Source organism: Rhinatrema bivittatum, chromosome 11 (genome assembly GCF_901001135.1).
Source record: "Rhinatrema bivittatum chromosome 11, aRhiBiv1.1, whole genome shotgun sequence".
Taxonomy (NCBI): domain Eukaryota; kingdom Metazoa; phylum Chordata; class Amphibia; order Gymnophiona; family Rhinatrematidae; genus Rhinatrema; species Rhinatrema bivittatum.
In genome coordinates, this window is record NC_042625.1 from 40,540,672 (window position 1) to 40,553,595 (window position 12,924).

The following is a 12,924-nucleotide window of genomic DNA, read 5'->3' on the forward strand; positions in this document are numbered from 1 at the left end:
AAATCGCTTACACTTTGATCTATTCTCCCGTGTGCTCCCTGGTTTTCGCTCAAGAGTGCCCTGGGAAGTTTCTGGTGAGAAGAAGCACAGTCAGAGAAGACTGATGTGCAATAAATAAGTCAGAACGTTCACAGGAGGAGGAGGAGGATAAAGGGACTTCCTGGAAAGGCTGACAGGCATGGTACTGCTCTGCATTCAGTGGACAAAATCTATCACATGCCATGTGCTAAAGGCCTGACTTTTCCCCACAGGCAAAAATGGGGTAATTGTCTTTTATAAATTAGGCTCAGGTGTAATTATGCATTATACCACAAGTACTTCCTTTTTTTTTTCTCAAAAACTGTGATTGAAATGTTGTGCTTTACTGTCGATGCTTCAGGCTACTCTTGGGAATTACTTGGTAGCTTCAAAGTGCTGGATAGATATTGTGCAGCACACGTAATTTCCATACTTCCATTCTGCAGAGTCTAATTTGTGTTCCTGAGGAACAGGTACTAAGTAATTCAATTGTATGATATAAATGACTACAATTTTGAAAGTGCCTAGAATTAACCCTCCCCTTCCTTTTCATCATTCCATCTGAAGATATTTGTTACAAAAGATGCATTTTGACTCTTGCATGCAAAGTCAAACACAGAAAGTGTTGACATTTTTAGACGCGATGAGTTATACTGAAACAGTATTTTAAGAACCTTCAGCGATCTGCTCAGCCCCTAGAGCTTAAATTCCACCCCCCAAAAACACACACACTTTCAGGCCGATGCAATTTCATGCACTCAGGCTAGCGCACGCAGTTGGACGTGCGTTTTGGAGGCGCGTCCATATCCCCTGATGCACTAAGAGGATCAGTGCATCCAAACCGTGCGTAGCTAATAGCGTTCATCACATGTAAATGCCATGTAGATAAGGCTATTAGCTAGTACAGCCGATGTATGAAAAAGTGTGTCCAATGTGCACATTTTACCCCTCAAAAATTAACGCCAGCCCCAGAGCTGGCGTTAAGTCGAGGTACCCCAAAACCTGAACAGAAAAGCAGAAAATACTGCTTTTCTGTGGCTCCTCTGACTTAATATCATTGCAATACTAAGTAGGAGGAACCACAGAAAGCGGCACCATGAAAGAAAAAAAAGTTTTGACTGTGGTCAGGTTAGGCAAATGGACGCTCAATTTACGAGCATCCATTTTCCTAACCTCTAGCTGTGCATGTAAAATTGAGTGTCCGTTTTCCTAACCCGTGCACAGCCATGTCTCCTAGGCGCCCGGTGCCAGGGATGCGCTAAGGTCACACAATATATCCCTACTGCATCTTTTTTTTAGCGCCCGGGCTCATTTGCCTATTGCATCGAGCTCCAAGAGAGGTAAACACGCACGCGGTAAAAAAAAACGAGCGCCCAGTTTGGACGCCCGATTTGTTCACACACTTTATTGCATCAGCCTGATTGTCTCCAGTTAAAACCTTAAGGATCGAGGTTTTCACAGAGATTCCTGGCATTGGCAATGGATCAAATGAACAAAATCGCTCTTATTTTTAGCTCAACAATTTCCTCCTGCTTCTTTCCTCTTCCAGTTTGACTGGAACTATCTGCCATCACCATGAGCCTTCATTTATTCCAAGTACCCTGCAGATTTTTTTCTCTCTTTCATAAAATTGCCGCTTAGCCCAGCCATCGTCGTGACAGTCCTTGGCCAGGGGCCACATCTCAGGAGCCCAGCACACCTCAAGTCTGGCCAGTAAGTATCACCACTGAGTGAGAACTAACACTTTCCCCACCGGGCCCGTGTACATCATCTCTCCAGCATCTCCGGGAGCAGAAGACCTCAGCCAGGAGTGGTCTTCTCTTCATGTCAGTATCGAGCCAGTAGACTGTCCCGGAGGCCATGTCTCAAACTTTTCTTTGTCATGCACATCTCTCCTCAGAAGGATAAAATTCAGAAGATAGGGGACATAGCTAGCTACTTGACCTTCAGATCAAGACCCATCAGAGAAATATCATCCAGACATCATCCAGACCCATCAGAGAAATATACAAAGGATCTCTACACGCTCCCTCAACCAAAGCCACACCGCCACCAAAGAACGAGCATTCTCGATAGCAGGACCTACTATTTGGAATAATATTCCACCAGACCTCAGACTGGAACCCTGCCTACAAACATTTCGGAAAAAACTCAAAACTTGGCAATTCCGACAAGCTTTCCCATAATCGGCCCGATTCAGGATCATTACAATTTAAGCTCGCTTCGCTATATATGTAGCTAAGCCCCTTATATACTCAATGTTGTCTCTCTCTCTTTCTCTCTCTCAGATTCCAAGTTGCTACGCCTTGTTAAATGTAACTATTGCCTCCTGTAAATGACCTCTTGTTAATTGGTCGTTAACGAATGTTATCCCCCAGGTTCCATGTAAACCGATTTGATATGACCCATGTCATGAAGGTTGGTATATAAAATAAATAAATAAATACATAAATAGCTGTATATTTGTTGGGTTACCCGGAACAGCAGCACAAAAGTGTTCTGATAACGCTCCTCATCCTTGCAATCATCTTCAGTGAACTGCTCAAGGAGGACTATGGAGTCAATCCTTTGCTCATATTACAGAAAAGCTGTAGCCAGATCTTTCTAACATGGTGTCACTTTCATGCAGCAGGTGATAAAAACCCCCTATAACTAGGAATTCGGTTATAAGATCCAGTCAAGCCAGTATCACATCCCCTATTGCAACTTGAGAGGCATCTGCTTTCCAGCACTTTGTTTGCCAGAGCATCTTGAAGGAGGTGGACTCTGGCTGTTCACTGCCAACAAATCTGCTAGCATTTGTGGCAGGGAAGAGCAGGTATGCTTTGGAACATCAACCAACTTGTCACCATCGCAAACGTTTAAGTCAGAAATTACAGTTTGTGCTGGTGGCAAGACAGTTGACTGGCCCTCGGTTGGCTGCATAGTCCTGAAGGAACAGAGTGGGAAGTGGTCTGGGCTGCTGCACTGTTCAGAGATTGCAGGGTCAGCGCTACCTTCACCATCCCACACATGCACATTCAGTCGAGTGCTTGCTTTAAGCATTAACAGTTTCCCAACTGGAACCCTGTGGGAATTGGGCCTGATGAGTTCAAAAACAAGAAGGGAATGGAGATCAACCAAAAAAAAAAAAAAAGATATGGTTTGAGATTAATAGGATACTACATTTTCTTTCTTTTATAAATTTAACTCAGTAGTTTTCTCCAGCTATTTTGGGCTTCCAGCTCAATCAAAAACCGCTATAGCACCATGAGACTTTACTCCCAACTATTCAAGGATTTTCCCTGTTTTCTTTAACCCCCATCCCTAACATCCCCATCAAATACAGTCTTTACAACTAGAGTCCTCAGCCAGGGACTACAGACTGCAGCTCCGAGTCTGGCCGCTAGGTGTCACCATTGCACAATGACTGGGATTCATCACCCCAACCCCCAGAAGCTCCAGATGTGGGGGAGGGGTTTCAATGTCCCTGAAAGAAGGGACAGAATCACAACAACATTACGCAATGTCGACACCTAGTGGCTCGATTTAGGGGCCAGGGCTCCAAGTCAGCCCTGCTGCTTGCTCCCCTCTGTTTGGAGCTGTTGCTGCTAGGACTGGACCAAACTAAGCTAGGGAGGGGATATACAACAGAGGGGGGAAAAAAACTCCACAGGAAGTTGCAAATGAAGGTTCATGATGCTCAATCCAAGCCCTGCTTCCAACTGATTTGAAGCTCAAAGGATGAAACAGCTGGTTCAAAGAAACAAATAAAAAAAAAAGGTTACATACCACCCAGCGCCGCAGTCAGCCTAGCCCCACTAAACTGAAGCAGGCCTGGGTAAAAGCCAGCTTCTCTGCAGATACTGTATTTTTATTTATTTAGCTCACTCCTTTTTATTCGAAGCTCCAGGCGAGTTACATACAGGTACTGGCGGTATTTCCCTGTGCCCAGTGCACCCACAATCTAAATTTGTACCCCAGGCAGTGCAGGGCAAAGCGAAATGCCCAAGGTTACAAAGAACCCCAGCCCAGTGCTCTACCCACCAGGCTGCTCCTCCATTCCTGTGACCACCTGTAACCTGGTCCCTGGTATTTCCTGGGTCTACAGGGGCTCGTTTTGATTTTCAGCAAGAGCATTCAGATTAATGAAAGTACGCAAAGCTTGAAATGGGTCAAGTTCTGGTCAGAACTACCAAGGATTTGGCTCTGGAGGAGCAAGTTATACTCTTGCTTACCGAACGACGGTGTATAAAACCCTACAAATAAATACATAAAAATAAAATACCCCTCTGTGCCCTGCTAGCTAGGTAGCAACAGAAGGATCCAGATGCTTTAGCTAAATGTTGCCTTTTCACCCTTTATTTCATACCATCTTGAACCAGTTTATCCAGTACAAAAGGATGACAGTGGTCATCTGGAGGCTATAGTGTAACAAGGAATTGACATTTATCTCACCTCAGGTATTTAAAGGGCAACTGAATCAGAAAAACGGGCTGTGTCCAGTTCAGCTTCAAACGTGTTTGAAATGCATTATGGGGAAAATGAATAGCAGACAGGACCATGGACGAAGAATTCTGCAAACCTGTGTCTCAAAAGAGAACAGATTCTGACCTCTAAAACAAGCAATTTCGCTCAGGATTGATTTATTAGCCCATTCTCTGCTTTTACAAGCCATGAAATCATTTGCACTTCTAGGTTTGAAACCGCAACTAATTAAAAGTGCCACTTAGCTTGTTGTATGGGCAAAAAAAAAAAAAATCTTACCCTCCAAGATTTAATTAAAAAACAAACACGTACTGCGTGACTTTTAGCAAAAACCCAAGATCTTTTCAGAACAGAAGCTCTTACTGCTTTCACCAATCACTTCTTTTATCATATAGGAAAGTTCAGTGAGGGCCAACGAGCCATACCTGCAAGACATTTAAATTCAATATATTATTCTGATCCTAAAAGCTCAAATTTAATAGATACTAGTGGAACAGCGACCAGCTCAGCAGCACAGTGTGCATTCAAAATAAGATGGTGAAGCTGATTCAATGCACTACAAAGCAGGGTAATATGAAGAGAAACAGACCAGGTTCATGAAGCAGCTTTGAGCAATATCAATAATCTCATTTATTACTTTCGGTAAAGCAAGAACCCAATCACACAACCAGCAAAGGAGAGGCTGATGGGGCTGGTTTTCTGCATGAGCCATAATCCGAGGTGCAGCACTGTTAACCCGCACAACCGTGGGACCATCTGTGCACTGAAGGGATCAGGCCTCCTCGCAGTTGTGCAAATGGCAAAGCTGCTGTTCTGGCCCTGCAGGCGGCCTTGTGCCAGTGTTCAGGAGGCACAGTGACCCATTCTGGTGAGGAAGGGGTTAGAATGGTGGCAGAAGACTCTCACCCTAGGGATTGGCAACGCAATGGATCACATCAGGGCTGCTGTCTTTAAGAATCATCACAGAAAGCAGAAGTTTATTGTTCTAGTTTATTTTGATGAACGGAAATATTAGTGTTACTTGTGTATCACACCTTTATTCTTTGCTAGATGTTCACAGACTACTACTACTACTATTACATACCGTGTTTTTCCGATAATAAGACAGGTCTTATATTTAAATTTTGCTCTGAAAAACAGGTTAGGGCTTATTTTCAGTGATGTATTATTTTTTTTTTCTAAGCCTGCCTCCTCTTTCATTCAACTTTCAGTTCAGCCTTCGTTATTGGCCCGCCGCAGGAAATTTTGTTTTCCGCGGTTCGGGCCCATTTTATTTTGGCTGCCCCCAAAACAATACCCGAAACCCACCCCAACCCTTCCAATTTGATTAATTAAAACCAGGTTTGTACGGTTAAAAAAAAAAAAAAACCCACCCCAACCCTCCAAATTTACTTCATTGCAACCCCCCCCTAAGTTACAGGGAGTGCATTGTGGATACATTGCAACCAAAATTTAAACGCTATCGACGTCTTTTGGTGCGAGTAGCGCCGACCAATCACAGTGTAAGAACAGCTAGCCAATCAATTTTTTAAAGTGCCAGGACCCATGCAGAAGCCACTGGGCTTACTCCTGCCTGCTTTGACTAGTTACAGGAAGAAGGTAAGTAAGGGCCAGGGCGGAAGCCCCCTTGGCCTGGTCAACTACAAAGCAGGAGGGCCTTGGCTCAGCACTAGGAATGAACTGAAAATGTCCTCATTCGTTGCATTTTTGGCATTCGTTAAAAATGAATGCACATCCTGAACATTTATATATCAATAAAAGATGTATGCAGCGCTGTTCAGATACACATAAGAGACAGTCTCTGTTCTGTGGAGCTTACAATCTAGCCAACAGATGAACACCGAAGACAAATGGAGACTGAGGTACTAATGACAGAGCTACTTTAGTGGATCAGGGATTTTTGCCCTCTCGGATCTAGAAGGAGAGAATAATCAGAGGGGTGTGCACTTATCCAGAGAGCAGGGAATAAAGATAGGACAATTTGCTTTTGGTAGTTGCTTGCAAACATGGCTCATGTAGACAGAATGTAGTCAGAAGGTTTAGTCAGCAAATGTTCTCTCTTTTCTTCTCCATCACCCGCAGATAGACAGCTAGGAATCTGTATTAAAATCTTATCTGGAACTTTCATTAGATAATATCAGAGCAAAAACCAACTGCAGTTCAAGATGACTAATACCACTTATCCCTGAATCATTCTGAGGTATTTTATCAGTGAATTACCTGGACAAGTTATTGGTAAACCATGCATTTCCCCAGGGGAACATCCCCAACTGTACCACAGCTCTCTTAGAGCAATTAGAAAAGAAATACAGTAAAAAGCTTCTGTATTTTGGCAGCACAAGAATATTCTAATAATTACACACTGAAGTGTAATTTTAAAAGCCAATTTTGCAGGTAAATCAGAGCCCATTTCTACAGGTAAAGTACTTAAAAAACTGACCATCCTATATGCAAGTAAACTTGCACGCAAAGGGCATACACGCACACAAGTTTATACTCCGTGAGCAGAGGCGTTCCCAAGAGTGGGGCTGGGGAGCATTTTTCAAGTACGCACATAGGGCCTGATTTTCAAAAGCATTTATGTGCTTACAATTCAGTTTTACATGCGTAAATGCACTTTACCCATGTATGTAGGCTTTAGAAAATTGCTACAATATATGCCATTGAATTGTCCATAAACAAAATCTCTCCACTAGAAGAAGGTGTGGCTCCAAACACAATTAAATTAAAAAAACAAAAAGCCTCTTAAAACATTTCAAAAATGGACCAAATTCAATCTGCAAACAGTTCATTACAATCTTAAAAATGTATCAAAAAATGTTGGTATAGAAAGGGTTGATAGTTTCATATCAAGTTATATGCTGATATCCCCCAGGTAATCAGAGCCACTATCTCTATATAATCAACAACTGCCAGCCTTCTTCCAAAAATGTACTATTTTTTTGAAAACATTTTTAGAGCAAATAAAAACAGTGTTTCTTGCGCATCAAAAAACTAGAAAAATCTTTATATAGAATAATCTATCATCAATGCTAAGTAATGCACTAAACTGTTGTCTGTAAATTCATGACATCAAGCAACACTTTTAAATTGTCTTACTGTCCTCCCAATGATGTCATGTTTCAGACGGCGTCTTTCGTCAGTGGATGTCACTCCACTGGAACTGTGCTGGCGAATACAAAATCTCAACTGTTTTAGACGGCATTACTTGCTCAACAGCTCATATACTGAAGATTTTTCTATACCAAGATTTTTTGATAAATTTTTAAGATTGTAATGAACTGTTTGCATATTGAATTTGGTCCATTTTTGTAATGTTTTAAGAGTGTTATTTTTGATTGATTTGTCCATTGTAATTACCCACATAAGTGCACTTTACACAGGCTTTTGAAAATTGCTGCAATATGTTACATTTACACATGTGACTCCTTTGAAAATTACCTCCATACTTTTGAATTTTCAAAAGCATGCGTGCATTTGTTTTCCCAAAAAAAACTAAGCAGGTGTTTTTGTGGGATAATTTTCAAAACAAAAATATCCGCACATATGTTTCCTTTGAAATTAGTGTAACATTCGCAGGTAAATAGTACTTGCAAAGTGTACACTAATGCCTGAATTTTCGTAGTCCGGCGTGTGCAAATACTGGGGGATACACGCGTGGCCGGGCCCTGCGCACGCCGAGCACATTTTAGAAAGGGCCCGGCCACGCGCGATACGCACAGAAATGCTGGGCCATGCAAAAGGGGTGGGCCAGAGGGTGGGGAGGGGCGAGGCTGACCAGGACGGCAGCCATTAGGCCCTGTCCTGGGGAAGCGCGCGCCGGCAGCCAGCTGGAGCACAGAAGTTACTTCTGCTCCAAAGGAGCAGTAAGGATTAAAAAAAAATTTGCTTAACTAGGTAGGAGTTAGGGGTTGGGAGAAGAAAGGGTAGCTAGGGGGATAGGGAAGTTCCTTCCCAGTCCGTCCCCGTTGCGCGTATTAGAGGACACCCGCCCTGCGCATGCGTGCGCCAATACATAAATCGTGTCGCTGCACGCATGTTATAAAATCAGCACGTCCTTGCGCGCACCGGGAATTGTGCACACATGGACGCGCATGCGCAGGTTTTAAAATCAACTCCTAATACGGAAAGTTAAAAAATTAGCAACCCCCACCCCCAACACACACACGCTCCCATATAAATCTGAAACGGAGGTTAGATGACTTGCTTAATGTAATGCATTGAAGTGTGACGGTGATCAAAGAAACCAGAAACAATCCGCAGCTCTGCTTTCAGAATCAGGACAAGATTACAAGTTCTATTCGGTTCTGTATTCATCCTCTGTTCTACAGTTTAGTAACATTTGGTTGGACTTCAGAGATCCAGCCTTTTGACTGAGGGGTAATTATTAGGAGTACACAAAATAAAAAAGAAGTATAACTTCAAACAGGAAGATTTCAGCCTGGTTTCAGTTTAACAGGAAATGTAGACTCTCCCGAGATCCACCAGGGAAAATCAGTCAGATTCTTTCCCCCAATAAATCTAGCGGAAATCCAAAGTAGATACGGAAAATCAGAAGCAAATCTTAAAAAAAAAAAAAAAAAAGCTCAAACTGAATCGGCAAAAATCCACAGCAGATTTCCTTGAACGTGCTTTGGACATCCTTGAATCTGCTGCAGATTTTGCCACAAGATCAGTTCTTCCTGTATCAGAGATTTGTCAAAACAACACGATGAACCCAAGGATTTTTCACGGGTCTGGCAAACCTGACGACAGAACCTTTTAAAAATATATGTATATTTGCTAGGATACCCTAAACGCAGCCCAAATCAGCCAGGAAGACTTAACTCCTCTGCGCCTGCTTTCCTGATTTCGATCTGTGACCACTTCAGTTGACGTTATATATTATTTACTTTCCTGTCGTCTTTCAGCTCTGACCAATCAGGACTGTTTTAGATCAACTTGTTTTGTCTGATTTCATTGGGTGGGGGCGGGGGGCCACAGCACTGGTAGCATTGCATCTGGACTTCTCCTTTCAGATAATCATTTACTGAATGGCAGCCCAGGATGTTTCAGGCTGCAGAAATTAAACGACCTGCACGGGTAGTGCAACGCTCCAGAAATTTTCTAGTGCCTGAGAAAAGGTAACCCATCCATGTGTCCCGTGATGAGACCTGAGATGATGTTTTGTCCTCATCCCTTCGTTTTCCCCTAAAATTAAGAAGCATTTATAATAGAATCGATGATTTTAAACCACAAAAGGATTTGAAATTACAACCCAGCCTTTTCCTATCCTGCCATAAACCTCTCTTTTCACCTTTTCTCCCACAGACATAGCCCTCGGGCTTTACACCCTATGGTTTGTCCTCTAGGTCTCTGATGTTCTATCAGGTTTAATGTATTCTTAATCTCCTTCCCCCCCACACACACACACTTCTTTCTGTATCTTTCCCTTTCTCTGTTCTTCAAGTCTCTCTCCTTGCAAGCATTAATAAATGTTGCTTGCAAGGCCCAGGGCAATAGATAAGCTGCTTTGTGCCACGATTATGGCCAATAACTGCTGCAATCTTACGCCAGTGAAACAAGTCAGAGTCTTGTAGCTAAAATCGTCCCAAACCGATGAAATGACAGCTCACCTGAAATAACCAGAAAAAGAAAATGTGTATCTCTTAATAAAGCAAGATGAGATGTTAAGTTCTCAGAGCTGAATACATTACTTACGCCCGGGGAAAATGATACTGTAGTTTTCTCTGCTTCAGCCAGCTACTTAACGACCATGAAACGCTACTTAATAGGCGCTGGGTGCCGATGGCCAAAAGCTGCAATCCATCTGTGCGATGCTACCATACTTATACAGGGGCCGATGAAATAGGCTGAGTGCACTGTTTAACCTGCAGTTGGACGCGGGTTGTGTAGGCGCGTCCACAGACCCTTATGCTATAAAGGGATTAGCGCCTCCACAACGCGTGTCCAAAGCGCCACAAAACTAATTGCGCTCATCACATGCAAATGCATGCTGATGAGGCTATTAGTTAGTCACCCCAAATGCAAAACAAAAAAAAAAGTGCATCCAATACGCACATTTTTGCGCTCAGAATTTAAAGTCTGCTCGGAGCAGGCGTTAATTTCTGAGCACCCCAAAAAGGTTGTACAGAAAAGAAGAAAATACTGCTTTTCTGTACATCTTCCGACTTAATATCGTGGCAATATTAAGTCCAAGGAACAAAAGACTAAAAAAAAAAAAAAAAAAAAAATTTTTTTAAGTGCCGGCGGTCAGGTTCCGGAAACAGACACTCAGTTAACCAGTGTTCGTTTTCCAAATCCGTGGCTGTGCGCCAATTAGGAAAACAGATGCCAATAAATTCATGTCCGTTTTCTTAACCAGCGGACTGCCGCGCACAGCTGACCTCTCCCAGGCACCCGCTGTCAAGAGGACCCTAGGGGCACGCAATCGACCCTAGCGCCTCCTTGACAGCACAACCCCTAATTTAAATATTGCACCCCCAGGAGAGGTGACTGGGGGGGGGGCGCATTAGGAAAGCCGGCGCTGAACACTCAGCGCCAGCTTTCAGCACATTTTTTTGTTTTTGGCATCAGCCCCTTTGTAATGACCAGCTTAGGGGATTGGTGCAACACCCAACAGTTGTAGTCGAAGAAAATCAAGAAAAATAGAAAAAGAAAAACAATACATCCTCTCTTACGATTGGTTCTGGCATTAGCTGCAGATAATGAAGAACATCTAAGTAATCAGAAAACCAGGAAAATATCTGAACACAGTTACTCACCGTAGAGAAACCTGTCTGTGATAATGAAGGTTTGGTGAAGCAGAGCTCGAAGGCTATTAACCGGAATAGGATTTTAGTAAGGGGAACGTATCATCGCGTTATTGTAATCAGAATCTGCTGTACAAGGGTTTAATATAAAGAAGGACCACAGGAAAAAAATGAGGTTTGTTTTGGGAGAAATACAGTCATTGTGATCGCTATCCTTTACTGTGCTCCTGTGTTAGCTATTCTTGATGCAGAAATGGTTTCTCACGTCTAATGCAAACAATGGGATACAAATCCTCTAATCTCAGACAGAATGTCCCAGCATCTTTCAATGCCAAATTTTTTGTTTTTCTCTTCCGCACCATTTCGGATTCAGCTACTTGGCTTTCTCATTTAGCACCGGCTGCTGCATGCTGTCCTCATCAGCGCCGGACCAAGGAAATCCTGATTTGTTATGTTCTAAAACCCCAGAGGCTTAGGAGAGCAAGAGGGGAGGTAAATGGAGAATTGAACAATCTCACGAGGCGTCAAACCATGCTTTAGCCTTTTCTTGATTTACAGAAGTAATTGTTTCTGCAACCCCCCTTCTTTTTATACGTGCAAGTTTGTTTCCAGCATTTTGCGTGCCCTGCTTTATCCTTTCAGCCCCTGGAACGTTATTCAATCATGTCGCAGAGATGGCACTTCGTTCCTGGGACTGTCTGAATATGGAAAGGGCGGATCATAGAAAATGAGACAGAGAATGGAGACTGAACGGAGATGGTAGATGGTCGTTGTTCATCCCATGGCCTAAGGAGGATATCTTTATAACAGCCTTCATAGGGCTTACGTCTGCATGTAGAAAGTACATGTGGGCTTCAGCCTGAATTTTCAAAGCAAACTTACACATTTAAAAATTAGCAGTTGTTTTCAGAACTCTGTTTGGGAGCAGGTGTAAAATGTAGATGTATATATCTACCCACAGTCGGGTGCATTTTCAAAAGAGTTACGTATGTAATTGTAGCAATTTTCAAAAGCCCACCTACACAGGTAAAGTGCATTTACACACGTAAACCCCAATTTTAAGCATGTAAATGCTTTTGAAAATCAGGTCCAATCTTTTGAAAATCAAAAGTATGTGTGTAAATGGTTTCCCTGCCACAACTTCATCTCTGGGAAATGCCTCTTTCAAGCATACATGAAAATTGCTTTTGCGTGTAATTTTATGCACATAATTCCCAAGGAAATGTTAAAAAGCCCTTTATGTACTACGAAAGAATGGCCCTAAAACCCCTCCTTAACTAGTGCAGACCCAAGTTTGATGCCTGGACATTCTTAAATCCTGAAGGGAGAGAGCTCTGTGGGTGGGTCCCTGTTGGAAGGGGAATAAAGGTTTGAGCCCAGCTAGGATCAGGAGGCCCCACCTCTCCAGGAGAAGGCAGCTCCTGCAATATCTCTGACCCAAGTTAAAGCTGTGAATACACTGCTGAGGATAAGCAGTCTACATGCTATGGTGTGAATGCTGCTCAAAGTGCTATAATAAAGCTGGAATCTTGTCATTCCACATGCACATAAAACTGTGTTTTATGTGTGCAAAAGCTTTCAAAATTTAGGCCCTTATATTCCATACAATCACCTCTTGACCACACCTCTTCTCCAGTAGCCAGTACAGATTAAACATAAATTCATTAAAAAAGACATCTCTCTCAGA